Source organism: Ovis aries, chromosome 12 (assembly GCF_016772045.2).
Source record: "Ovis aries strain OAR_USU_Benz2616 breed Rambouillet chromosome 12, ARS-UI_Ramb_v3.0, whole genome shotgun sequence".
NCBI classification, from domain to species: Eukaryota; Metazoa; Chordata; class Mammalia; order Artiodactyla; family Bovidae; genus Ovis; species Ovis aries.
In genome coordinates, this window is record NC_056065.1 from 34,826,520 (window position 1) to 34,854,019 (window position 27,500).

The following is a 27,500-nucleotide window of genomic DNA, read 5'->3' on the forward strand; positions in this document are numbered from 1 at the left end:
TGTGATCACTCACCTAGCGCCAGACATTCTGGAATGTGAAGTCGAGTTGGCCTTAGGAAGCATCACTAGGAACAAAGCTAGTGGAGGTGATGGAATTTCAGTTGAGCTATTTCAAATCCTAAAAGATGATGCTGTGAAAGTGTTGCACTAATATGCCAGCAAATTTGGAAAACTCAGCAGTGTCCACAGGACTGGAAAAGGTCAGTTTTCATTCCAATCCGAAAGAAAGGCAATGCCAAAGAATGCTCAAACTACCGCACAATTGCACTCATCTCACATGCTAGTAAAGTAATGCTCAAAATTCTCCAAGTCAGGCTTCAACAATACATGAACCATAAACATCCAGATGTTCAAGCTGGTTTTAGAAAAAGGCAGAGGAACCAGAGATCAAATTGCTGACATCTGCTGGATCATCAAAAAAGCAAGAAAGTTCCAGAGAAATGTCTATTTCTGCTTTATTGACTACTCCAAAGCATTTGACTGTGTGGATCAGAATGAAATGTGGAAAATACTTCAGGAGATGGGAACTGAGAAACCTGTATGCTGGTCAGGAAGCAACAGCTAGAACTGTATATGGAATAGTAGACTGGTTCCAAAAGGAAAAGGAATACATCAAGGTTGTATATTGTCACCATGCTTATTTAACTTCTGTGCAGAGTGCATCATGAGAAATTCTGGGATGGATGAAGCACAAGCTGGAATCAAGATTGCCGGGAGAAATATCAATAACCTCAGATGTGCAGATGACACCACCTTTACGGCAGAAAGTGAGGCGCTAAAGAGCCTCTTGATGAACGTGAGAGGAGAGTGAAAACGTTGGCTTAAAACTCAACATTCAGAAGACTAAGATCGTGGCAACTGGTCCCATCACTTCATGGCAAATAGATGGGAAAACAGTGGAAACAGTGTCAGACTTTATTTTCTTGGGCTCCAAAATCACTGCAGATGGTGACTGCAGCCATGAAGTAAAAAGACGCTTACTCCTTGGAAGAAATGTTATGACCAACCTAGATAGCATATTAAAAAGCAGAGACTTTACTTTGCCAACAAAGGTCCGACTAGTCAAGGCAATGGTTTTTCCAGTGGTCTTGTATGGATGTGAGAGTTGGACTATAAAGAAAGCTGAACACTGAAGAATTGATTCTTTTGAACTGTGGTGTTGGAGAAGACTCTTACGAGTCCCTTGGACTGCAAGGAGATCCAACCAGTCCATCCTAAATGAAATCAGTCCTGAATGTTCATTGAAAGGATTGATATTGAAGCTGAAGCTGCAATACTTTGGCCACCTGGTGTGAAGAACTGACTCATTTTAAAAGATCCTGATACTGGGAAATATTGAAGGCAAGAGGAGAAGGGGACGACAGAGGATGAAATCGTTGGATGGCATCACCGGCTCAATGGACATGAGTTTGAGTAAACTCTGGTAGTTGGTGATGGACAGGGCGGCCTGGCATGCTACTTTCCATGGGGTTCAAAGAGTCGGATAGGACTGAGCGACTGAACTGACTGACTGAAGTAGACTATGCTTGTGGTAATGTCTACATCTGCCCCATGGACTGAGGTAACCTTTCTCCATACGATGTTTCTAGGGAAAGAAGAAAGCGTTTTATGCGGGATGAAATTCAGAGTCAGAGATAATACCTAACTTGAATATTTAAAGAGATGTATTATCAATTTGTTCCATAACTGCTGAAAAAAATGTACTTGTTACAGCAGTGTATGCTTATAAGAGGGCTTTCCGTATGGTGCTGGTGGTAAAGAACCCGCCTACCAATGCAAGAAATGTAAGAGATGAGGGTTCAGTTTCTGGGTCAGGAAGATCCCCTGGTGTAGGGTATGGCAACTGACTCCAGTATTCTTGCCTGGAGAATCCCATGGACAGAAGAGCTGGGAGTGCTACAGTCCATAGGTTCACAAAGAGTCAGACATGACTGAAGTGAATTAGCATGCACTCATACTTATAAGAAGAGATGTCTGGAATATAGTCACTTAAAAGCTCATGGTGGCCATCTTTGAGTAGTGAGATTTCGGGCTTAAAGTTTCTTCTTTAATTTTTATACATTGTTTGATGTTTTCCAAATAGCCAAGTATTATTTTTACAAAGTCCAAAAGATGATTTTAATAAAATGCCATTAGTCTTTGCATGTGATCATTTCATTAGGGACATGAAGCTGACTAATATTTAAATATGTTAATTACTTTTTGAACTTTGATAATGTTTTCAACCATCTACAGATATTCTTGTACAAGCTTCTAAAATTGAAAACGAACTCTAGAAAGAAAATTCTTCTTTTCTGACTTGGGAATGTTATAATTTTGAAGATAATCTGTGGATTTACAAGAGTCCCTCTTTTGTCTTTACATCTTTGCTATTCAATTTTCACCTCTTTACCAATTGTCATAAATAAGTTCAACAGAGTTACCAGGATATCTGAAAATGGTATGTGTTTTGTAAAAATTTTCCTTAAGATCTCAGAGATAAGAGCGGAGATGGCCAAACAGTTGTTTTTTCAAAAAACAATTTCATTTATTTTTGGCTGTGTTGGGTCCTCGTTGCCAGGCAGGCTTTTCTCTAGTTGCGGTGAGCTGGGGGCCAGTCTCTAGTTGTGGTGTGCAGCTTCCTCATTGCGGTGGCTTCTCTTGCTGTGGATCATGGGCTCTAAAGCACAGACTCCGTAGTTGTCGTGTATGAGCTTAGTATCTCTGTGGAATGTGGGATCTTCCCAGGTCAGGGATGGAACATATGTCTTCTGCACTGGCTGGTGGATTCTTTAGCACTGAGCCACTAGGGAAACCCCAAACAGTAGTTTTTAATCTACTTAAAAATTATCTTGAAATAACTTTTGTAGTAGACTCCATATAAAATTGTGGACTCAGGAAACCATTTAAAGTATATCTCAGATACAGTATAGTTTGATGACACTGCTTTAATAAATTACTTTCCTGGTTTGACGTCCATTAAGCTACTCCTTGTAATAAGTAGAGGAAAATCAAAACAGGAATCCTTCACCATCTCCCAGAGTTTGCTCAACTCTGAGTGATGCCATCTAACCATCTCATCCTCTGTTGCCCGCTTCTTCTTCTGCCCTCAATCTTTCCCAGCATCAGGGTCTTTTCCAGTGAGTCAGCTCTTTGCATCGGGTGGCCAAAATATTGGAGCTTCACCTTCAGCATCAGTCCTTCCAATTAATATTCAGGGTTGATTTCCTTTAGGATAGACTGGTTGGATCTCCTTGCAGTCCAAGGGACTGTCAAGAGTTTCTCCAGCACCACAATTAAAAAGCAGCAATTCTTCAGCACTCAACCTTCTTTACAGTCCAACTCTCACATCCACATATGACTACTGGAAAAACCACAGCTTTGACTATATGGGCCTTGATACGCAAACGGATGTCTGCTTTTAATATGCTGTGTAAATTTGTCATAGCTTTCCTTCCAAGGAGGAAACATCTTTTAATTTTATGGCTGCAGTCACCGTCTGCAGTGAATTTGGAGTCCAAGGAAATAAAATCTGTCATTACTTCCACTTTTTTCCCTTCTATTTGCCATGAAGTGATGGCACCAGATGCCATGATCTTAGTTTTTCGAATGTTGAGTTTTAAGCCAACTTTTTCACTCTCCTCTTTCACTTTCATCAAGAGGCTCTTTAGTTCTTCTTCACTTTCTGCCGTAAGGGTGGTTTTATCTGCATATCTGAGGTTATTTTTATTTCTCCCAGAAATCGTGATTCCAGCTTGTGCTTCATCCAGCCAGGCATTTCTCATGATGTACTCTGCATGTGAGTTAAATAAACAGGGTCACAATATATGGCCTTGACTTACTTCTTTCCCAATTTTGAGCCAGTCCATTATTCCCTGTTCAATTCTAACTGCTACTTCTTGACCTGCAAATAGTTTTCTCAGGAGACATGTAGGGTAGTCTGGTATTTGCCCTTCTTTAAGAGTATCATTTGTAAATTTATGGAATACAGCCTGGTAATTTGATACATATATAATTGAAAATGATTGTCACAATAGGATTAATTAATATTATCTTAATAAAACTGGAAAAAGCAATATAGGATATAGGAATACATTAAAAATTTTTATTTATATTGTGTTATAGTTGATTTAAAATGTTATATACTTTTAGGTATCCAGTTATATGTACACATATTTCTATTCTTTTGTAGTTTCTTTTCCCATTTATTATAGTATATTGAGGAGTCCTCTGTGCTGTACAGTAGGTCCTTGTTGATTATCTGTTTTATGATAATAGTGTGTAATATATTAATTCCAAACACCTCATTATCACTCCCCTCCATGTTCCCCTTGGTAGTCATAAATTTATCTTCTAAGTCTGTGAGTCTGTTTCTTTTTGTAATTAAGTTCATTTGTATCATGTTTTTAGATTCCACATATAAATAATATCATATGATATTTGTCTTTCTGTGTATGATTTATTTCACTTAATATGATAGTTTTCCAGGTCTATCATGTTGAAAATGGCATTATTTCATTCTTTTTTATGGCTAAGTTATAATCCATTGTATGTATGTACCGCATCTTTTTTATCCATCCTGCTATTAATGGAGATTTATTTTGCTTGCATGCCTTGGTTATTGTGGATTGTGCTGAAGTGAACATTGAGGTGCGTGTATCTTATCAAATTATATTTTTCTTCAAATGTATGCTTAGAAGTGGGATTGGTAGATTATATGGTAGTGCTATTTTTAATTTTTTTAGAAACCTCCAAGCTCTTCTCCACAGTGGCTATACCAAGATTCCCACCAACAGTGTAGGAGGGTTCCCTTTTCTCCACAGTGTCCCCAGCATTTATTGTTTGTAGATTGTGATGATGGGCACTCTGACCAGTGTGAAGTGATACCTCATTATAGTTTTGATTTGCATTTCTTTAATAATTAATCCACTCATCTCCCATGCTAGTAAGGTTATGTTTAAAATCTTACATACTAGGCTTCAGCATTATATGAACCCAGAAATTCTATATGTCCAAGCTGGACTTAGAAAAGGAAGAGGAACAAGAGATCATATTGCCAACATTTGCTGGATCATAGAGAAAGCTAGGAAATTCCAGAAAAATATCTACCTCTGTTTCATTGATTATGCCAAAGCCTTTGGCCTTGTAGATCATAATAAACTTTGGAAAGCTCTTAAAGAGGTGGGAGTACCACAGCATCTTACCTGTCTCTTGAGAAACCTGTATGCGGGTAAAGAAACAACAGTTAGACCCCTGTATGGAACAACTGATTGGTTCAAGATTGAGAAAGGAGTACGACAAGGCGGACTGATGTCACTGTGTTTGTCTAATCTATACGCTGAGCACATCATGAGAAATGCTGGGCTGGATGAGTTACAAGTTGGAATCAAGATAATTGAGAGAAACACCAGCAACCTCAGCTATGCTAATGGTATCACTCTAATGGCAGAAAGCAAAGAAGAACTAAAAATCCTCTTGATGAGGGTGAAGGAGGAAAGTGAAACAGCGGGCTTAAAACTAAATATTAAAAAATGAAGATCATGGCATCCAGCCCCATTACTTCATGGCAAATAGAGGGGGAAACAGTGGACGTAGTGACAGATTTCCTTTTCTTGGGCTTTAAAACCACTGCACATGGTGACTGCAGCCATGAAATCAAAAGATATTTGCTTCTTGGCAAGAAAGCTATGACAAACCTAGACAGTGTATTACTGTCTAGGTAATTACTCTAGCAGAGATTACTCTGCTGACAAAAGTCCATATAGTCAAGGCTGTGGTCTTTGCTGTGATCATGTACGGTTCTGAGAGCTGGACCATAAAGAAGTCGGAGCACCGAAGAATTGATGCCTTTGAACTATGGTGCTGGAGAAGACTCCTGAGGGTCCCTTGAACAGCAAGATCAAACCAGTCAATCTTAAGGGAAATCAACCCTGAATACTCATTGGAAGGACTGATGCTGAAGTTGAAGCTCCAGTATTTTGGTCATCTGATGCAAAGAGCTGACTCATTGCAATGTCCCTGGTGCTGGGAAAGATTGAGGGCAGAAGGAGAAGGGGGCAACAGAGCATGAGATGGCTAGATGACATCACCAATGCAATGGACATGAACTTGGGCAAACTTTGGGAGATAGTGAGGGACAGAGAGGCCTGGCATGCTGTAGTCCATGGAGTTGCAAAGTGTTGGACATGACTGGGACACTGAACAACAACAGTAATTAGTGAGGTTGAGCATCTTTTTCATGTGATTTTTGGCTAAATGTATGTTTTCTTTCTAGAAATGTCTATTTTGATCTTCTGCCCATTAAAAAAATTTTTTTTATATTGAGCTGCATGTGATGTTTGTATATTTTGGAGGTTAGTCTCAGGGCAGTCACATCATTTGCAAATACATTTTGTAATTGTTCTTTCATTTTGTTTATAGTCCCTTTGCTGTGCAAAGGCTTTGAGGTTTAATTAGGTCCCATTTATTAATTTTTGTTTTTATTTTCATTGCTCTTTGAGGTGGATCTGAAAAGATGTTTTCTATGATTTATGTCAGCAGTATTCTGACATACATAGAAAATACAGCAGTATTCTCTAAGAGTTTTGTAGTATCTGGTCTTACATTTAGGTTTTTTCTGTGTATGGTATTAAAGAATGTTCTAATCACATTCATTTACATGTAGCTGTCCATTTTTCACAGTACTACTTATTGAAGAGACTGTGTTTTCTCCCTGTATATTCTTGACTTTTTTTTTCATAGGTTAATTGACCATAGATGCATTGATTTCTGGTTTTATATCGTGTTTCATTGATCTATATTTCTGTCTTTGTGCCCATACCATACTGTTCTGATTACTGTTGCTTTCTAATATATTTTGAAGTTGGGGAACCTGATGCCATCAGCTCCATTATTCTTTCTCAAGGTTCCTTTGGTTATTCAGGGTCTTTAGTGTTTTCATACAAACTGAAATTTTTTTGTTCTCATTCTCGGAAAAAATGCATTGGTAATTTGACTGAGATTGCATTGAATCTGTAGATTGTCTTGGATAGTGTAATCATTTTGACAATATTGTTTGTGCTGATCCAAGAACATGGTATATCTTTACATCTTTTTCTATATCTTTGGTTTCTTTCATCAGTGTCTGAGAATTTGCAGAACACAGTTCTTTTGCCTCCTTCGTTGAGTGTATTCCTGGAACTTTATTTTCTTTGATGTGATGATAAATGAGATTGTTTCCTCAATTTCTCTTTCAGATCTTTTATTATTAGTGTTAGAAATGCGGCAGATTTCTGTGTATTGATTTTGTATTCTGCAGCTTTACTGAATCTATTGATGAGCTCTAATAGTTTTCTGATAGCATATTTAGGATTTTCTATGTGTAGTATCATGTCATCTGTAAATAATGACAGTTTTATTTTTCCAGTTTGAGCTCTTTTTTTTCTTCACTGATTACTATAGTTAGGACTTTAAAAACTATGTTGATTCAAAGTGGCAAGAGTAAAAATTCTTGTCTTTTTCCTGTTCTTAGAGGAAATGCTCTAGACTTTTCACTGTTGAGTATGATGTTAGCTGTGGTTTTGTCACATATGGCTTTTAGTATATTGTGGTATGTTTCTTCTACATCTACTTTCTGGAGAGTTTTTAATCATAAATGAGTGGTGAATTTTGTCAAAATCTTTTTCTGCATCTATTGAGATGATCATATAGTATTTACTCTTTAATTTGTTAATTCAGTGTATCACACTGACTAATTTGCAAATATTGAAAAATCCTTGCATCCCTGGGATAAATCCCACTGGATCATAGTGTATGAGCCTTTTAATGCTTTGTTGGATTTGTTTTGCTTGTATTTTTGTGCCTATGTTCATCAGTGATATTGGACTTTGTGTTTTATTTTTTTTAGTGGTATGTTCTTTAGTTATGGTATCAGGGTGATGATGGCCTCATAAAATGAGCTTGGGAGTGTTCCTTCCTCTGCAGTTTTCTGGAATAGTTTAAAAAGGATGAGTTGCACTCATCTCACACACTAGCAAAGTAATGCTCAAAATTCTCTAAGCCAGAGTTTAACAGTATGTGAACCATGAACTTTCAGATGTTCAAACTGGATTTAGAAAAGGCAGAGGAACCAGAGATCAAATTGCCAACATCCATTGGATCATCAAAAAAGCAAGAGAGTTCCAGAAAAACAGCTACTTCTGCTTTATTGACTACAACAAAGCCTTTGACTGTGTGAATCACAACAAACTATAGAAAATTATTCAAGAGATGGGAATGCTAGACCACCTGACCTGCCTCTTGAGAATCTGTATGCAGGTCAAGAAGCAAGAGTAAGAATTGGACATGGAACAACAGACTGGTTCCAAATCGGGAAAGGATTACATCAAGGCAGTATATTGTCATCCTGCTTATTTAACTTCTATGCAGAGTACATCATGAGAAATGCTGGGCTGGATGAAGCACAAGCTGGAATCAAGACTGCTGGAAGAAATATCAATAACCTCAGATATGCAGATGACACCATCCTTATGGCAGAAAGCAAAGAAGAACTAGAGAGCCTCTTGATCAAAGTGAAAGAGGAGAGTGAAAAAGTTGGCTTAAAACTCAACATTCAGAAAACTAAGATCATGGCATCTGGTCCCATCATTTCATGGCAAATAGATGGGGAAACAATGGAAATAGTGAGAGACTTTATTTTTGGGAGCTCCAAAATCACTGCAGATGGTGACTGCAGCCATGAAATTAAAAGACACTTGCTCCTTGGAAGAAAAGCTATGACCAACCTAACAGCCTGTTAAAAAGCAGAGACATTACTTTGCCAACAAAGGTCCCTCTAGTCAGAGCTATGGTTTTTCCAGTGGTCATGTATGGATGTGAGAGTTGGACTATAAAGAAAGCTGAGTGCTGAAGAATTGATGCTTTTGAACTGTGGTATTGGAGAAGACGCTTGAGAGTCCCTTGGACTGCAAGGAGATCCAAACAGTCCATCCTAAAGGAAATCAGTCCTGAATATTCATTGGAAGAGCTGATGCTGAAGCCGAAGCTACGATACTTTGGCCACCTGATGCAAAGAACTGACTGATTGGAAAAGACCCTGATTCTGGGACAGATTGAGGGCAGGAGGAGAAGTGGGTGAAAGAGGATGAGATGGTTGGATGGCATCATCAACTCAATGGACATGAGTTTGAGTAAGCTCTGGGAGTTGGTGATGGACAGGGAAGTCTGGCGTGCTGCATTCCATGGGGTTGCAAAGAGTTGGACATGACTGAGTGACTGAACTGAACTGAAAAAGAATAGGTGTTAAATCTGTACATCATTTATAGAATTTGCCTCTGAACCATCTGGTCCTGAACTTTTCCTTCTTTGGAGTTTTAAAATCACACTTTCAGTTTCTGTATTTGTGACTGATTTGTTCATATTTTTATTTCTTCCTGCTTCTGTTTTGAGAGATTGTACCTGTCCACAAATTTTTCCATTTCTTCTAGGTTGTCCACTTTATTGGCACATAGGTCCTTGTAGTAGTCTCTTATGATCCTTTGTATTTGTATGGTATCAGTTGTAATTTTTTGTTTTTCATTTCTAATTTTATTGATTGAGCTCTTTCCCTTTTCTTCTCCATGAGTCTTCCTAAAGGTTTATCAATTTTATCTCTTCAAAGGTCTAGGTTTTACTTTCATTGATCTTTTCTATTGTTTTCTTATTTTCTATGCTGTTTATTTCTGCTCTGGTCTTTATGACTCTTTCCTTCTACTAACTTTGTGTTTTGTTTGTTCTTCTTTCTCTAGTTTGTTTAAGGTGTAAGGTTAGATTGTTTACGTGAGGTATTTCATGAGGTAAGCTTATATTACTGTAAACTTCCCTTTTAGAACTTCCTTTGCTGTGTCCAAAAGTCTTTGGATTCCTTTTTTTTTTTTTACATTTTAATTTTTCTTTAAATATTTTTTGATTTCCTCTTTGATTTCTTTAGTGATCCATTGGTTGTTTAGTAGCATATTGTTTAGCCTCCACATGTTCGTTGTTGTTTGTTTGTTTGTTTGTTTTTGTAGTTGATTTCTAATCTCATAGCGTTATGCTCCAAAAGGATGCTTGGTATGATTTTAGTTTTTATAAATTGACCTATGCTTGTTTTGTGGCCCAGCCCATGATATGTCCTAGAGAATGTCCCATGTGCACTTGAAAAGAATGTGTATTCTTCTGCTTTTGGATAGAGTGTTTTGTAGATATCAATTAAGTACATTGGATGTAATATGTCTTTAAGGCCTGCATTTTCTTATTTTCTGTCTGGATGATCTGTCCTTTGATGTAAGTGGAGTGTTAAAGTCTGCCACTATTATTGTGTTGCCATCAATTTCTCCTTCTTTGGCTGTTAGCATTTGCTTCATATATTCAGGAACTCTTATTTTGGGTACACTTATTGTTGGAGAAGGGAAGGACTACCCACTCTGGTATTCTGGCCTGGAGAATTCCATGGACTGTATAGACCATGGGGCTGCAAAGAGTTGGACACAACTGAGCGACTTTCACTCACATTGTTGTTCAGTCTCTCACTTGTGTCCAATTCTTTGCGACCCCATGGACTGCAGCGCACCAGGCTTCCCTGTCCTTCACCATCTCCCAGAGCCTGCTCAAACTCATGTCTTTTGAGTTGGTTATGCTATCCAACTGTCTCATCCTCTGTCATACTCTTCTCCTCCTGCCTTCAGTCTTTCCCAGCATCAGGGTCTTTTCTAATAAGTCAATTCTTCACATCAGATGGCTCAAGTATTGGAGTTTCAGCTTCAGCATCAGTCCTTCTAGTGAATATTCAAGGTTGATTTCCTTTAGGATTGACTGGTTCGATCTCTACATTCCAAGGGACTCTCAAGAGTCTTCTCTAACATCACAGTTCAAAAGCATCAATTCTTCGGCACTCAGCCTATCTATGGTCCAACTCTCACATCTATACATGACTACTGGAAAAACCAATAGTTTTTTGGATGCGTGTATATTTATAATGGTATATCTTTTTCTTGGATAGATCCCTTCATCTTAATGTAAAGTCCTTCTTTCTTTTGATGGTATTTAAAGTCTGTATTGTCTGATATGAGTATTGCTATTCCAGCTTTCTTTTAATTTCCATTTGTGTGATATAGTTTTGCCATACCCTTACTTTCAGTCAGTATGTGACCCTTGAAAGTGGGTCTCTTGTAGACAGCATATATTTGGGTCTTGTTTTTGTGTATGTTCTGGAGAAGGAAATGGCAACCCACTCCAGTATTCTTGCCTGGAGAATCCTATGGACGGAGGAGCTTGGTGGGCTACAGTCCACGGGTCGCAAAGAGTCGGACACAACTGAGTGACTTCACTTTCACTTCACTTTGTGTATGTTCATCCAGTCTGTGCCTTTCGCATGACGCATTTAGTCCACTTATATTCAGTGTAATTGTTGATATATATGTTCCTATTGTCATTTTGTTGTTTTGGTTTACTTTAGACAGGTTTTTTTTTTTTTTTCCTTTCCTTTTTGTACTCTTCGCTTGCGATTTGGTAACTAAATTTAGTGTTGTGTTTGGATTCCTTTTTCTTCTTTGTGTGTATCTATTGTAGATTTTCACTTCGTGGTTCCCATGAAATTTGTATATAGCAGTTTATGTATGAACAAGATTGTTTCAGTTTGTTGCTTTTTAAATTTACAATTCACTTCAAATAGCCTGCGTTTGTACTCTCCTAAGCTTTCTTGGAGTAGGTTGCCGTTAACCCCACCATAGAGCCACCAGAACTTACAAACGGCTAGGGAAACAGACTATTGGAGGGCACAAACAAAACCAGGAGAAAGGAGCAGTGACCTCAAAAGAGATTGATCCAGATTTGGCTGTGTGTGTCCAGGAGAATCTGGCAGAGGCATCGCTTGGCAGTGGCCGGCTGCAGGGTTGGGGGCACTCAGTGCAGCAGTGCATGCCTGGGGCCTTTTGAAGGGGTCACCATTAAGTTCATTACCTCCACCATAGTTTGGTCTCAGGTCAGACAACAGGAAGGGAACATAGCCTCACCCACCAACCGAAACTTGGATTAAAGATTTACTGAGCATGGCTTTTCTTGCTCCTTGGAAGAAAAGCTGTGACCAACCTAGACAACATATTAAAAAGCAGAGACATTACTTTGCCAACAAAAGTCTGTCTATTCAAAGCTACAGTTTTTCCAGTAGTCATGTATGGATGTGAGAGCTGGACTATAAAGAAAACTGAGTGCTGAAGAATTGATGCTTTTGAACTGCAGGGTTGGAGAAGAGTCTTGAGAGTCCCTTGGACTTCAAGGAGATCCAACCAGTCCATCCTAAAGGAGATCAGTCCTGAGTGTTCATTGGAAGGACTCATGTTGAAGCTGAAACTCCAATACTTTGGCCACTTGATAATGAAGAGCTGACTCATTGGAAAAGACCCTGATGCTAGGAAAGATTGAAGGCAGTAGGAGAAGGGGACAACAGAGGATGAGATGGTTGGATGACATCACTGACTCAGTGGACATGAGTTTGAGAAAACTCTGGGAGTTGGTGATGGACAGAGAGGCCTGGCATGCTGTGGTCCATGTGGTTGGAAAGAGTCGGACATGACTGAGCAAGTGAACTGATTGGTCTATAATTTTCTTTTCTTATAATGCTTTTATGAGATTATCATAACAGGGTTATGCCAGCCTCATTAAACTAATTAAAAATTGTTTCCTTGTATTTTCTGAAAGAGTTTGTGTAACTGCCATATGAGTTTTGACCTTAAACCTTTGGTAGAATTTGTGAGTAAAGCCATCTGGTTTGGGATTTTCTCTGTTAAAAAGCTTTAAAAATTTGTATATATATATTTGGTTGTTCTGAGTCTCCATTGCTGTGTGCAGGTTTTCTCTTGTTGCAGCAAGCAGGGACTACTGTGTTGCAGTGCATGGGCTTCGAATTGTGGTGGCTTTTCTCTTTGCAGAGCAAGGACTCTAGATGTATTGCAGCTTGCAGGGGCTCTAGAGCACAGGTTCAGCAGTTGTGGTATATGAACTTAATTCCTCTATGACATGTGAGATCTTCCCAGACCAGGGATCAAACCCTGTCCTCTGCGTTGGCAGGCAGATTGTTTTCCACTGTACATCAGGGAAGTCCTGTTAAAAAGTCTTTAATTATGAATTCAATTTTGAAAATGGATACAAAGGTCTTTGAATATTTCTGTTTTTTTCTTGTGCTAATTTTGGTAAGATGTGCTTTTCTAGAAATTTTTCCACTAGCTCTAAGTTGGTGCAATTACAGGCAAAAATCATTAATGTTTTTGTCTTCTTGGAAATTTGAATCCCTTTTCATTATGTAATAAGCCTTTCCAGTGAGTAGTACTAGTGAGTGATATTTCTTTTCTGACATCTACTTTAATATTAATAAAGCTATTTCAGTTTTCTTTTGAGTTGTGTCTGAATGGAATATCTTTTTTTCATTCTTTTGCTTTTAATCTATTTATGCCTTTATATTTAAAATGGTATTCTTAGTATGCAGTATATAGTTGGGTCTTGCTTTTTGTCTAATCTAAAACTAACAGTTTATCTTTGAATTAGTATGGCTTACATTTAATCTGATTATTGATATGGTTGAATTCAAATCTACCATCTAACCAGCTATTTCCTTTTACAGATCTATTATTATTATTATTAATCTTATTTGATTGGCAATTTTGGGCTTCCCTGGTGGCTCAGATGGTAAAGAATGTGCCTGCAATGTGGGGGACCTGGATATGATAAAGGGTTGGAAAGATCCTCTGTAGAATGGAATGGCTCAGTATTGTGTCCTGGAGAATTCCATGAACAGAGGAGCCTGGTGGGTTAGTCCATGGGGTCACAAAGAGTCGGACACAACTCAGCAACTTTCACTTTTCGCTTGATTTTCAGTGCTGTGTTAGTTTCAGGTAAATAGGGGAGTGCTTCAGATTTTATATTATATACATACATACATATATATATATATATATATATATATATATATATATATATATATCAGTTCAGTTCAGTTCAGTTGCTCAGTCATGTCTGACTCTTTTCGACCCCATGAATCGCAGCACGCCAGGCCTCCCTGTCCATTACCAACTCCCGGAGTTCACTCAAACTCATGTCCATCGAGTTGGTGATGCCATCCAGCCATCTCATCCTCTGTCATCCCCTTTTCCTCCTGCCCCCAATCCCTCCCAGCATCAGGGTCTTGTCCAATGAGTCACCACTTCGCATGTGGTGGCCAAAGTATTGGAGTTTCAGCTTCAGCATCAGTCCTTCCAATGAACACCCAGGACTGATCTCCTTTAGAATGGACTGGTTGGACCTCCTTGCAGTCCAAGGGACTCTCATATATATATATATATTCTTTTAAGAATTCTTTTCCTTTATAGGTTATTGCAAGATATTGGGTATAGTTCCTTGTGCTATATAGTAGGTTCTTGTTGGATATCTATCTTATATATCAGTTCAGTTCAGTTGCTTAGTGGTGTCCCACTCTTTGCGACCCCATGAACTGCAACACACCAGGCCTCCCTGTCCATCTAATAGTGTATATATTTTAATCCCAAACTCCTAATTTATCTGTCTCCCTTTTCTTTTTTGGTAACCCTAAGTTTGTTTTCTGTGTCTTTGAGTCTTTTTCTGTCTTCAAATAAGTTCATTTGTATAATTGTTTAATATTCCATATCTAAGTAATATCATATATCTTTCTCTATCTGACTTACATCACTTAGTATGAAAATCTTTAGGTCCATCTGTGGCATTATTTTATTTTTTTATAGCTGAGTAGTATTGGTGTATAGGTATCACATTGTGTTATCCTTTCCTTATATTGTTCAATATTTAAGTTGTTTGCAAGTCTTGGCTGTTGTAAATAGTGCTGTAGTAAATATTGGGGGGCATATATCTTTTCAAATTAGAGTTTTTTCATTTATGGATTTATACCAAGGAGTGGGATACTGAATTGTGTGGTAAGTCTGTTTTTAGTTTTTTTAAGGAACCTCCATTCTGCTTTCCATAGTGGCTGTACCAGTTCACATTCCCACCAGTGGTGTAGCGGGGGGTGGGGGGGTGGGCGCGGGGGAAGAGGGGTGGGGGTTGCGGGGTGGGGAGAGTCCTTTTTCTCTTCACCCTCTCCCTCATTTAATGTTTGTAGACTTTTTTGATGATGGCCATTTTGATCAATGTGATATAGTACCTCACTGTAATTTTTATTTGAATTTCCCTACTAATTAGTGATATTGAGAATCTTGTCATGTGCTTGTTGCCCATTTATATGACTTCTTTGGAGAAATGTCTGTTTAGATCTTCTGCCTATTTCTTGATTGGCTTGTTTGTTAGTAATGTTAATTCTTGAATATTTTAGGAATATGGCAAAAGAATCTCTGCTACCACACTCAATTTTATTATACCTATAATTGGATTGTGAGTGAGTGCTCATGCTCAGTCGTGTCTGACTCTTTGCAACCCTGTGGACTGTAGCCTGCCAGGATCCTCTGTCCACAGGATTTTCCAGGCAAGAATACTGGAGTGGGTTGCCATTTCCTCTTCCAGGGAATCTTCCTGACCCAAGGATCGAACCCCTGTCCTGGCGGGGGATTCTTTACTATTGAGCCACCTGGGAAGCCCCCATAGTTGGTTTATTGCTTACCATTTTTCCACTTTTTCCTTTCCTTTCTGGTTTATACAATCAGATTTGACCTAGCACTTGTCTGTGTACTTAAATCACTTTCTAAAAAGGCCATAAACAGTTCTTGATGTACATTTTCCTTATCTTGCTCTTCTTGGGAAATGCTACATAATAAACCAAAATAGGTAAAGCAGAGGCTTTTGGAAGGCAGAAAAGATTTATTCTTTGTAGCATTTAATAGGGCCTAGATTTTTTTCCCCCTGAAATTTATATATGTTAATCATAAGATGGATTTTTAAAAAAAATACTAGAATTATTTTGAGCCCTTGGTCTATGGAAAATTTTCTTCCTATAGCTTTTCTGCTCAGCACTATTGTCAATTTTTAACCTATGTCAACTTCAAATTCAGACCGAAATCATATTGGTTTTTTAATGATTGTAACTTGGGCATGATAATAATGCTGGGACCTTTCACCTGAGTTTTCCTGGTCCTATATTATTCACATTCTCTCAAATCTAAACAAGCTCAGCACAAATCTGACTGAGATTATGGCTCAGTTGCAGATAAAGTGCACAGTTTAATAAGATATGTCTTCCTTATCTGTAACCAATGTGTTAATTAGAAACAGGAAATCAATAAGTTAACACTATTCTCTCTATGTGATGGATGTGCAGAAGTCCTTGTTTTGGGTCAAATGACAAGGTGTTAGCAAGAGAAATTAGCATCTGTGGGAGATTTAAGTGGGTCATTTGGTGTCTGTAAATTTGTTTCATGACTAACTCTACACACTGAGGAAAAATAAAAACCTTGAGCTGTGAAATTGCGTATTACATAATATAATATCCTGAATACATTTCACTTTGTATTAGTTTCCAGATTAAAAAAAAACAAAAACAAAACAAAACAGATGACTGCTTCCTTTCTAGGTGTTTAAATATGTGCATTCATGTGCTAGCTTGTTTGCTTTGTGCTAATCATGAATTCAGCTATGTTCCTATTAATAAAACATCAGGGACATAGAATATATATATCAGGGATATTTGTTACCTTGGGGTATTCTGCTTGCTTCTCCTCTTCCTCTTCCCCACAGCATCTCAGTGGGAAGCAAATCAAGGTATTTGGCTTCATGTTAATAAATCTGGAAGACCTCAGAGGTTCCTTGCACTGCCTCGTTTCCACTCAGAGGCAGACACAATATCCAGAGTTGACTAATCAGAATCTTTTCCATATACTTAAAGTCCTGAGTGACATATAAGCTGGAATACTTTGTGACTGAAAATAGGAGATGAGCCAGCTTACGGGTGGCTTAAGCAACAAATATATGATCTCATATAACAAGAGCTCTGGAGGGAAATATTTGGTGGAGTGAGGAGTCATCAGCCCAGAAACATCACTGAGGACTCCCTGCTTCTCTTCAACGTTTCTCAGAGGGCTGAGTTTTTTTCATTCTTATGTATATCATCTCATGGTCCCAAACTGTGGATGTTATATATTCACATCGGCACACAGAAGATTTAAAAACAGAGTATGAGGGGTTGTCAGGAAGCTGGAAAACACACACACACAGTCACATACACACACTTTCTCTCAAAAAACAAACATTTCCTAGGGCACTTCAAGAGACTTCCCCCTGTGTTTCATTTCCCTATGGCTAGTTAAGGGAAACCGGGAAGATGGACACTTGGCAGTCTGAGCCGCTATCCTAGGAAGCTGGTTTCAGTCTGCAGGGAAGAATGGAAGAGGGGAATGGGCCCAAAACCAAAAGCAAAAATCCCACAACTAGAATGAAGAAGCAAGCAGTAGATATTGCTGGAGCTTATAAATCCATTCCATTGGCCACATCACCATAAGTCATGGAGCTAATATTGCCATGGAAATTTTATAGAGCTGCCTGGTGTCTGTCTGTCCCAAATCTTGATCTTTTACATACCCAGATTTTAAAAATATTTCCCATTTTGCTTATGTTAGCCAATTTGCTCTTTACCAAAAGAACCCTAACTGATTCAAAGAATACTAAGTTGGAAGCCAGATTAATCTGGGTTCTGACATCAGTTCTGCCATTCAGTGTTTGTGTGACCTGGAATTAATTGTGCAACCTCTTTGAACTTCAGCTTTTCATCTATGGAATTGGATTGTTTAATGGCTTTGCATGCTATTGTCATTAACGGCTATGATTTTGTACAATCTATTATTATATTCAATTATAGGCCTTCACTCTGCTTGAATATCCCCAGAATAATTGCATAAATTAGTCTTTTTCCTGCTACATCAAAAAAACAAAGAGCTTATTAGTATCATGAGAAATAAAATAAATTAGATTAAAAAAATCTGAGAGGCTTCTGAAGGCCATATTGTATACCTAATATATTATAAATTTAGTACCCTGGAAATAGAATGAAACTTGAAGGTGATATTCCATGAAGTTTTTTTTTTCTTCTACTTTTGCTATTTCTTTGCAGTAAACCAGCAGATATCAGCTAAACACCTACAAGGTGTTAACACTACATCAGTTACTGAGGATGCAGTGAAGTGTGGTGTATATGTTTGGATTAAATTTGGCAATAGGTAGCAGAGACCCAGAGACACAACAACTTGAATCAGGGAGCAGTGCATGTCTTTCTCATGGAAAGCCCAGAAGCAGGTGACCAGAGTTGCATGTAGAGATGCAGGCTCTTCTCTTATTGTTGCTTTGCTATATATGGTGCCCCATTCCCAAGATCACCACATGGTCAGGATGGCTGCTGCTGATCTGCCGGTCAGGTTGGAGACTGGCTAGCAAGAAGGAGAAAAGCGTAAAGAAGGAAAACGTGAACACGGGCTGTTTTGGAGGGAAGATTTCTGGAAGCTGCCTCATGAAGTCCTGCTCACTGATCACGCCATACTCACGCTGCTACATCTAACTGCTGGGAGGTTGGGAGATCCGGTCTTTGGTGTCTTTTTGTTTTTGTTTTTGGCGGTGTTGTGCTTACTAAAAACTTAGGGACTCTGTTTCTTTGGAAGGAGAAGGTGAATATTGATGAACAACTAGCAGATTTTCCTATTCACGGTTATTCAGTTTCTCAAGATGTGTATATAAGAATTTAGTTAAAATGCAATATGGAAAAAACAATGATGGACCTCCAATTTTAGAGTTTTGGAAGCACATAAGAGGAGCTCTGTGTGTGCGTATGTGCATGCGTGCACTGTGCTCATGCATTTCACAGTGGAAGGTAGGGCAGGTGGAGAGAAATCAAAAGAGATTTCTAGGATACGAATGTATAAACTAGATATAAGATATAAATGAAAATTTAAGCAAGAAACATCGTAGGATTGCAGGGTGCTACCAGTGCGAAGGAAAGAAACACTCTTGAGTTGTGGGTGATAGGAAATGATGTTAATTAGCAGGCTGATATGGTGTCATGAAAATCTTTTCATACATTACATGACTTCTGTAGAAAGGTTATAAGATTTTACTTTATAAAAACCAGTGGTCTACAAAACTAATTTTATGTATACTGGCAGCAAGCAATTTAACAATGAAAAAAGAGCACAGTTTCATTCATAATAGCATTAAAAACTCAAGTCACTTAGGAATATGTGTAACAAAAGAAGTGCAAGGTGTGGACATTGAAAATTACAAAACATGGATGAGAGAAATACATGTTCATGGATTAGAAGACTTAATATAGTCAAGATGGTAATTCTCTAGTTAATCTATACAACACAGTTGCTGAATCCCCTCTGGCTTTTGTTTTTTCTAGAAATCGATGAGCTAGTTTTAAAATTTATATGAAAATGTTAAAGACTCAGAATATCCAAAGCAGTTTTGAAAGAAAAAAGTAGACTACTCAACTCAAAAACTTATTATGATCTTACATTAACTTAACAGTATGTTATTGGCTCAAGAATGCACATATAGATCAGTGGAACGAATAATGAGATCCGAAATAAATCCTATATTTATGGTCAACTGATTTTTCAACAACAATGTCAAGATGATTAAGAGGGAATAAGAACAGCTTTTATAGTACTGGGACAATTAGATAACCACATGTAGAGTGGTGAATTTAGATCCTTACCTTCTATGATACACATAACATAAAATAGATCATAGACCTAAATATAAGCTCTAAAATTATAAAACTTCCAAAAGAAAACAGTAGAAATTTTTTGTGACCGTGAATTAGTTAACAGGTTCTTAGACATGACACCAAAAGCACAATCATGAAAGAGAAATTAATAAACTGAATTTTGTCAGAATTAAAACCTTTTGTTCTTCAAAAGACACCATCAATAAACTGAAAAGACAAGCCTTAGCCAGAGAAAATATTTGCAAATTATGTGTTTGATAAAAACATGTGCTGTAGAATATATAGAAAAATCTTACAACTCAGAAATAAGATAATTTGGGGAGGGAGAAGGGAGGGGGTTCAGGATGGGAAACGTGTATACCTGTGGCGGATTCATGTTGATGTATGGCAAAACCAATACAATATTGTAAAGTAATTAACCTCCAATTAATTAAATTTGTATTAAAAAACTGAAGGCAACAAAAAAACAAATAATAGCAAAAAAAAAAGAAATAAGATGATTTAAAAATGGGAAAAAAGCTGAGTAGCTATTTCATCAAAGAAGATGTATTAATAACCATTAAGCACTTAAAAGATGTTCAACATCTTTTGTCATTAGGGAATTGCAAATTAAAACCACAATGGAGTACCACTTCTCATCCAATAGGAAATGTCTGTTATCAAAGACAGACAATTACCAGTGTTGGTAAGGATGCGGAGAAAATGAAATTCTCATGCATTACTGGTGGGAATATCAAATAATTCAACCACTTTGGAAAACAGTTTGAAATTTTCTTGAAAAGTTAATTATGAACTTATAACATAGCACAGCAATTTTATATTTATCTATTTATCTAAGGGAATTGAAAATATAAGTCCACACGATAATATGTACCTACATGTTCATAGCAGAACTATTCATAATAGCCGAAGTTGCACACAATCCAAATATCCATCAAATGGTGAATGACTAAAAAATGAGTATATGCATACAGTAAGCATATTTATAGCCTTTAAAAGGAACAAACTACTGACACAAATTATAATGTGTAGGAATCTCCAGAAAGAAGCCAGTCTTAACAGGTTACATTTATGTGAAATGGGCAGTACATGCAATTCTATAGAGAAAAAAAGCAGATAGTGGTTTCCTAGGGATAGGTTGGAAGCAGGCTTTACTGTATATGAACAGAAAATCTTTTCAGTTCAGTTCAGTTGCTCAGTCGTGTCTGACTCTTTGTGACCCCATGGAGTGCAGCACGCCAGGCTTCCTTATCCATCACCAACTCCCGGAGCTTACTCAAACTCGTGTCCATCGAGTCAGAGATGCCATCCAACCAACTCATCCTCTGTCATCCCCTTCTCATCTTGCCTTCAGTCTTTCCCAGCATCATGGTCTTTTCCAATGGGTCAGTTCTTTGCATTAGGTGGCCAAAGTATTGGAGTTTCAACTTCAGCATCAGTCCTTCCAATAAATATTCAGGACTGATTTCCTTTAGGATAGACTGGTTGGATCCCCTTGCAGTCCAAGGGATTCTCAAGAGTCTTCTCCAACACCACAGTTCAAAAGCATCAATACTTAGGCACTCAGCTTTCCTTATAGTTCAACTCACACATCCATACATGACTACTGGAAAAACCATAGCTTTGACTAGATGGACATTTGTCAAGAAAGTAATGTCTGTGCTTTTTAATATGCTGTCTAGGTTCATCATAGCTTTGCTTCAAAGGAGCAAGTGTCTTTGAATTTCATGGCTGCAATCACCATCTGCAGCAATTTTGGAGCCCCTCAAAATAAAGCCTGTCACTGTTTCCATTGTTTCCCCATCTATTCTCCACGAAGTGATGGGAGTGGATGCTGTGATCTTTGTTTTCTGAATGTTGAGTTTTAAGCCAGCTTTTTCACTCTCTGCTTTCACTCTCATCAAGAGGCTCTTTAGTTCTTCTTTGCTTTCTGCCATAAGGGTGGTGTCATCTCTGTATCTGAGGTTATTGATATTTTCCCCAGCAATCTTGATTCCAGCTTGTGCTTCATCCAGCTGGGCATTTTGCATGATGTACTCTGCATACAAGTTAAATAAGCCCAGTGACAACATATAGCCTTGACATACTGCTTTCCCGATTTGGAACCAGTTTATTGTTCCATGTCCAATTCTAACTATTGCTTCCTGACCTGCATATAGGTTTCTCAGGAGGCAGGTCAGGTGGTCTGATATTCCCATCTCTGGAAGAATTTTCCACAGATTGTTGTGATCCACACAGTCAAAGGCTTTGGCATAGTCGATAAAGCAGAAATAGATGTTTCTCTGGAACTGTTTTGCTTTTTTGATGATCAAGTGGATGTTGGCAATTTGATCTTTGGTTCCTCTGCCTTTTCTAAAACCAGCTCAAACATCTGGAAATTCACGGTTCACATATTGCTGAAGCCTGGTGTGAAGAATTTTAATCATTACTTTACTAATGTATGAGATGAGTTCAATTGGGTGGTAGTTTGAACATTCTTTGGCATTGCCTGTCTTAGGGGTTGGAACGAAAACTGACTTTTTCCAGGCCTTTTAGGCATTATAGAAATGTTCTGAAACTGAATTGTGGTTAAGGTTGCCAAAGTTTGTAAATTTATGAAAACTCATTGAATTATGCACACACAATGGGTGAACTTTATAAATGTAAATTATACATCATTAACACTTTTAAAGCAAAACACAGCAATCTGAATTAGAATGGTCCGTGTTCTGGATTAGAGAGGTCCGTGTTCTGGATTAGAGACACATGTCAGAAGTTCTGAGAAGACTTCTTAATATATACATGCTCAGACACCCTCCCTCCCTGCCTCCTGCCCCAAGGTAGTCCTGATTCTGTAGGTGAGGAGTGGGCGTAGGCAATTTATTTTATGAAAATTTCCCCAGCTGATTTTTGCAGCCACTCTTAGATGATACTGTATGCAAGAGACACTGAAGACTTATAGTCAGGAGAGACCCAGGGTGACATTTATCTATTAATGAACAATGGCAATTTAGTGGAGAGTAGATTTGAAGATAATTAGACTGTAAGCAGAGCATGTTAGAGGAGATTATTACACTTGTTCAGGGAAAAAATGATAAGGACCCAAATGGAGATAATCTAAAGCACCTGTTTCCTTATCTATAAAATGAGCATAAGAGACTCATTTTTGTTAGACCATAGTTCATAGAGTTGTTGTGAGGATTAAATGAGTTTGTATGTGTCATGTGTTTAGAACAGCTTCTGGCAGAGTATTATATAAGCATTTGTAATTATTATTATATTATAATTAGCAGCAGCTTGTTATTGTTGTCATTGTTTTAGTCACTTGGTCATGTCCAACTCTTTCGTGATCTCATGGATTGTAGCCCGCCAGGCTCCTCTGTCAATGGGGTTCTCCTGCAAGAATACTGGAGTGGGTTGCCATTTTCTTTTCCAGGGAATCTTCCCAATCCAAGGATTGAACCTGGATCTCTGGCATTGGCAGGCAGATTCTTTCCCACTCAGCCTCCAGGAAATTAGCAGCAGCTTAAGACATGTCTAATCATCAGAAATACAGATTCGAATAATCCGGTGAACAATGGTAATACTGACTCTATAAGAGAAGGAAAGTCAGTAGGATAAGGAATCAAGATGACCCAGGAGAGAAGTGGGGAGGTCGGGGTGGGATTGGACCCATCACCCTCTGTGACAGGAGGAACTCAAGTATGGATGTGGTGGTGGGTGTGATTGCAGGTGAGGAGGAGATGGGGAGCTGCGCTTGCAAACAGGCACTGGGGCGGCATCTCGCTTGCTTGAGGGAGGAGAAAACGAGTTTTTCGGCTGAGGGGGCATAGTTGTGGACCTGGGGAAGTCATATAGTGCCCAGTACATTCTTGTTTCCTCATCTCGAGTTTTACCTCTGTGCATTAGTACTTCTGTTAGTTCTTTGTACCCTCTCCTGTTTCCCATAGTGACCTTAAATTCCTTAAATTTTCTATGCTTTTCTCTTTATCCTTAGGTGAAAATTTTTTCAAGTTGGCTTTGATGAAGCTAGGTCTAAAATGACTTCTGTTTTATTACTTTGTTTGTAAAATAATTGTATGACTGGACAGAAGGATGACATAAATGCCCCTTGAGGCCAGACAGAGAAGATTCTGCCAGTGTTTTTGCATTTTATAAAGCAAAAGAGCATCCATTTATTTATCCCTTTTGAGGATGTAAAACATAACAGGCTATTTGATGAAAATTAATGTTACCCTCTTCAGTTCTAATGAAAATTTCTTTGTTAGCATAATATCTTAATAGATATCAAGTGTCTTGCTTTTAATGATTTTCCAGAACACCAGTGGTAGAATCACATTTTGCTTTGCTCTTACTCTGGAAGACAGCTGGGGATGAGAACAAGTAGCCTGATGAAGTGACTGTAGTACAGACCAAGACCTACAGCTTTGAGGAGTTATTTGACATCTTATGGAAATAATAAGATGTGATTTAATTTCATAAATAGTGAAGTAATTGAAGAAAGAAGAGAGAGAAATAAATTCTTCCTGAATATAAAAAAGTGAAAATGAGCAGGGATATATAGTACTTGTATAATGAGCTAGTTTATCCACTCTGGTTGGAGAACAGTGCATTCTAGTTTTGTATGATTCTGGTAGTTTTCTGTACAAACCTAAGGACAACTAATTTTCAAGGACTCATAATAAAAGAAGTCATATTTGACCCTATGGCTTTATGCTCAGTTGTGTCCAACTCTTTGTGACCCTTTGGTCTGTAGCCTATCAGGCTCCTCTATCCATAGAATTTTCCAGGCAAGAATACTGGATCAGGGTGCCATTTTCTCCTCCAGAGGATCTTCTCAACCCAAGGATCGAACTCCCACCTCTTGTGCCTCCTAATTCTTTTGCTGCACCATCTGGGAAGCCCTATGGCTTTATTAAACATAAGTTACCTATGCTTAATGATTCGGAAGATGCTCTCAGGCATTGTACAGACTTTGGGGTCAATATTATTGCTCTCTAAGAATACTGAACTATGAGAATAAAAGATGGACCATGGTTAATGGCTCTGTGTAGAAAAGTGAGTCTGTGTGGCCCCAAATTGTTGTGTTTTCTTACTACATTGACACACATCAAATAGGAATTTCCAAGAATGATAAGGCAAGGACTTCAGGTAGAAAGCAGTCTGATATTAGAGAGACACAATATAGTACAGTAAAAAGAACCTTGAATATGGATGTTGGAGGTTATTAGTTTTATGAACTGATGAAGATTGGTCATCTTGTAACCAAAATTCTGAATGTTGGGCAGCAACCCTTAACATTTAACTATAGAAGTTACCTGTTTTCTGTTATAGATCCAAAAACAATATGTTTTTGGAACAGTCTGTTCTTTTGGTTTCGAGACAGGAGGCCAAGCCCAATGCTATTCTGCTCCTTTGGTATCTTTATGTTCGTGAAAGTGAAAGTGAAAGTCACTCAGTCGTGTCTGACTCTTTGCGACTCCGTGGACTGTATAGTTCATGGAATTCTCTAGGCCAGAATACTGGAGTGGGTAGCCTTTCCCTTCTCCAGGGACTCTTCCCAACCCAGGGATCAAACCCAGGTCTCCCACGTTGCAGGTGGATTCTTTACCAGCTGAGTCACAAGGGAATGCCCTTTATGTTCATTGATAAGTTTTATGAATGTCCCCAGGATTTGAAGATGGGAGTTGGCAAAATTATTTTTAAGTGATTCTGATTATTGACCCCAGAGTTATCCTTCGCTTTCTCCTTTATGGTATGACAGGGTTCCCAGACCCCTGGTAGATTGATAAAATACATGTTTCCTTGAGGGAAAAAGGAATTGGCCCACTCTACCATTTGTAAAAGCTCTTTAAATATCTTACTCAACCTTCTTTGGTGCAACCTCATTTTTTCACATATTAATAGTTAGAGCAACTCAATTAGCTTTGGAAGGCAGTTTCAGAGAGTGTTCAGCTAGTTTGTGGCCGCAAACAGATGGCATCTAATGGTGTCTCATCTCTGAACAAGGGCAAGTAGAGTGGAAGCTACAGGTGTGAGGACTCTCAACTAGACGAGAGCTTGTGTCTGCCAAGAACTCAAAGACCAGAGAAGAGGTCTAGACATTTCACTACTGTGGAAAGTTTCCCATCATCTACTTCTGAAGTTAATTTTCTCAAAAATGTTTTGGCTGCAATGTGCTTGACTGTAGCTGCAGTGTGTTAGGATACTGCCTCCAAAACAGGGCCTGAACTACCAGTCAGTTGACCGTCTATTCTGACTTTATCAGAAAGTTGCGATGGGTGAAGCAAACGAAAATGGAATACTTTCTAATCACCAACAATGGTATTTTCCAAACACAGTGTTAAAAAAACCTTACTAAGTAACTAGTGTTTTCCTTTTTTAAAAAAATTTAGGTCAAATTTTATTTAGATCCGATTATGCCTTAAAAATTTTGCAAAAATACTATGGAAATCTTGTATACCCCTCTCACAGCTTCTCTTAATATCAGCACCTTATATATTGTCTTAGTGGAATGATCAAAACCAGAGGATTAACATTAGTACAGCTCTATTAATTATAGATCTCATTCAAATCACTATGATTTTTCTGCTATTGTCCTTTCTCTGTATTCTTCCATTTTTCAATATATAAGGACACTGAAACATAAGGAAGATTTTTAAGGACATAATCAGCTTGGATCAGATTCTAAAACATGTGATTTTTTTTGAAATGGCAACCCACTCCAGTGTTCTTGCCTGGAGAATCTCAGGGATGGGGGAGCCTGGTGGGCTGCCGTCTCTGGGGTCGCACAGAGTCGGACACGACTGAAGCGACTTAGCAGCAGCAGCATGATGTTTGGTCTAATGGGATTTCCCAGGTGGCTCAGTGGTAAAGAATCCGCCTGCCAGTGCAGGAGATGTGGGTTCTATCCCTGGGTCAGGAAGATCTCCTGCAGGGGGAAATGATAATCCACTCCAGTATTCTTGCCTAGAAAATTCCATGGACAGAGAAGCCTGGTGAGTTGCAGCCCATGGGGTCACAAAGAGTCAACAATGATTGAGCACACAGGCATGCTTGGTCTAATATTTTGGAAAGAACGCTGGCAGAAATCTAAATTCCTTTCCTGGATCTGCCTTTAACTATGTATCTTGATCCAAGTCATTTTTCTCTGGGTCTCAGTGTCCTCAATTGAATGTCAGATGATCATTTTATTGTTATGATTTTATCATTCTATTTATTTTTCTATGATCTAGTTAACTTAATCTTGCTGTGCCTTAGATTTTTCATCTGTTTAATGGGCTCAGTGCTCATACTAACCCTTACAGGGAAAACAAAAACCAAAACATTTGTTTTAGTCATTTATTTTTGGATAACAAACAAACTCGCTAAGCCTGATGGCTCTAATTTATATTTACACTATTTCATTATGCTTATGGTTTCTGAGAGTCAGGAATTTAGACAGTGGGGTGTTTTGTTTTTTTTTTCCCCCCTGCTCCATGATGTCTAGGGACTCAGCCGGAAGGACTCAGATGGCTGGGAGAATCACTTCTTAAACAGCTCCTCTATTCTCTTTTTGACCTCTTGGCTAGAATGGATGGAAGACTGGGCTCCCCTGGGACGAGTCTGGAGCATCAGTACGCAGCCTTTCTAGTGTGGCAGTCAGTCTTGGGGTGGTCAGACCCTTCCGTGGTTATGGCTTCTCCAGAGCAAGTGTCCCAAGAGAACCAGGCAGAAGCTCCATGGCCTTCCTGACCCAGTCTGAAAAGTCACTCGGGGTCACTCCTACCACATTCTGTTGGCTACTAACAAGTTATAAGGCAGCCCAGATTCAAGGGGAGGTAAATTAGGCATCACTTTTTTTTTTTTAGGATAATTACTTTACAGTGTTGTGGTG

At 38.4% G+C, this 27,500-nt stretch overlaps 1 protein-coding gene across 4 annotated transcripts in view; it reads left to right on the plus strand.

Annotated features, from left to right (window-relative positions):
- RGS7 (regulator of G protein signaling 7) overlaps positions 1-27,500 on the plus strand; it is a 472,754-nt gene that overhangs the window by 144,163 nt on the left and 301,091 nt on the right. The window lies entirely within an intron of this gene.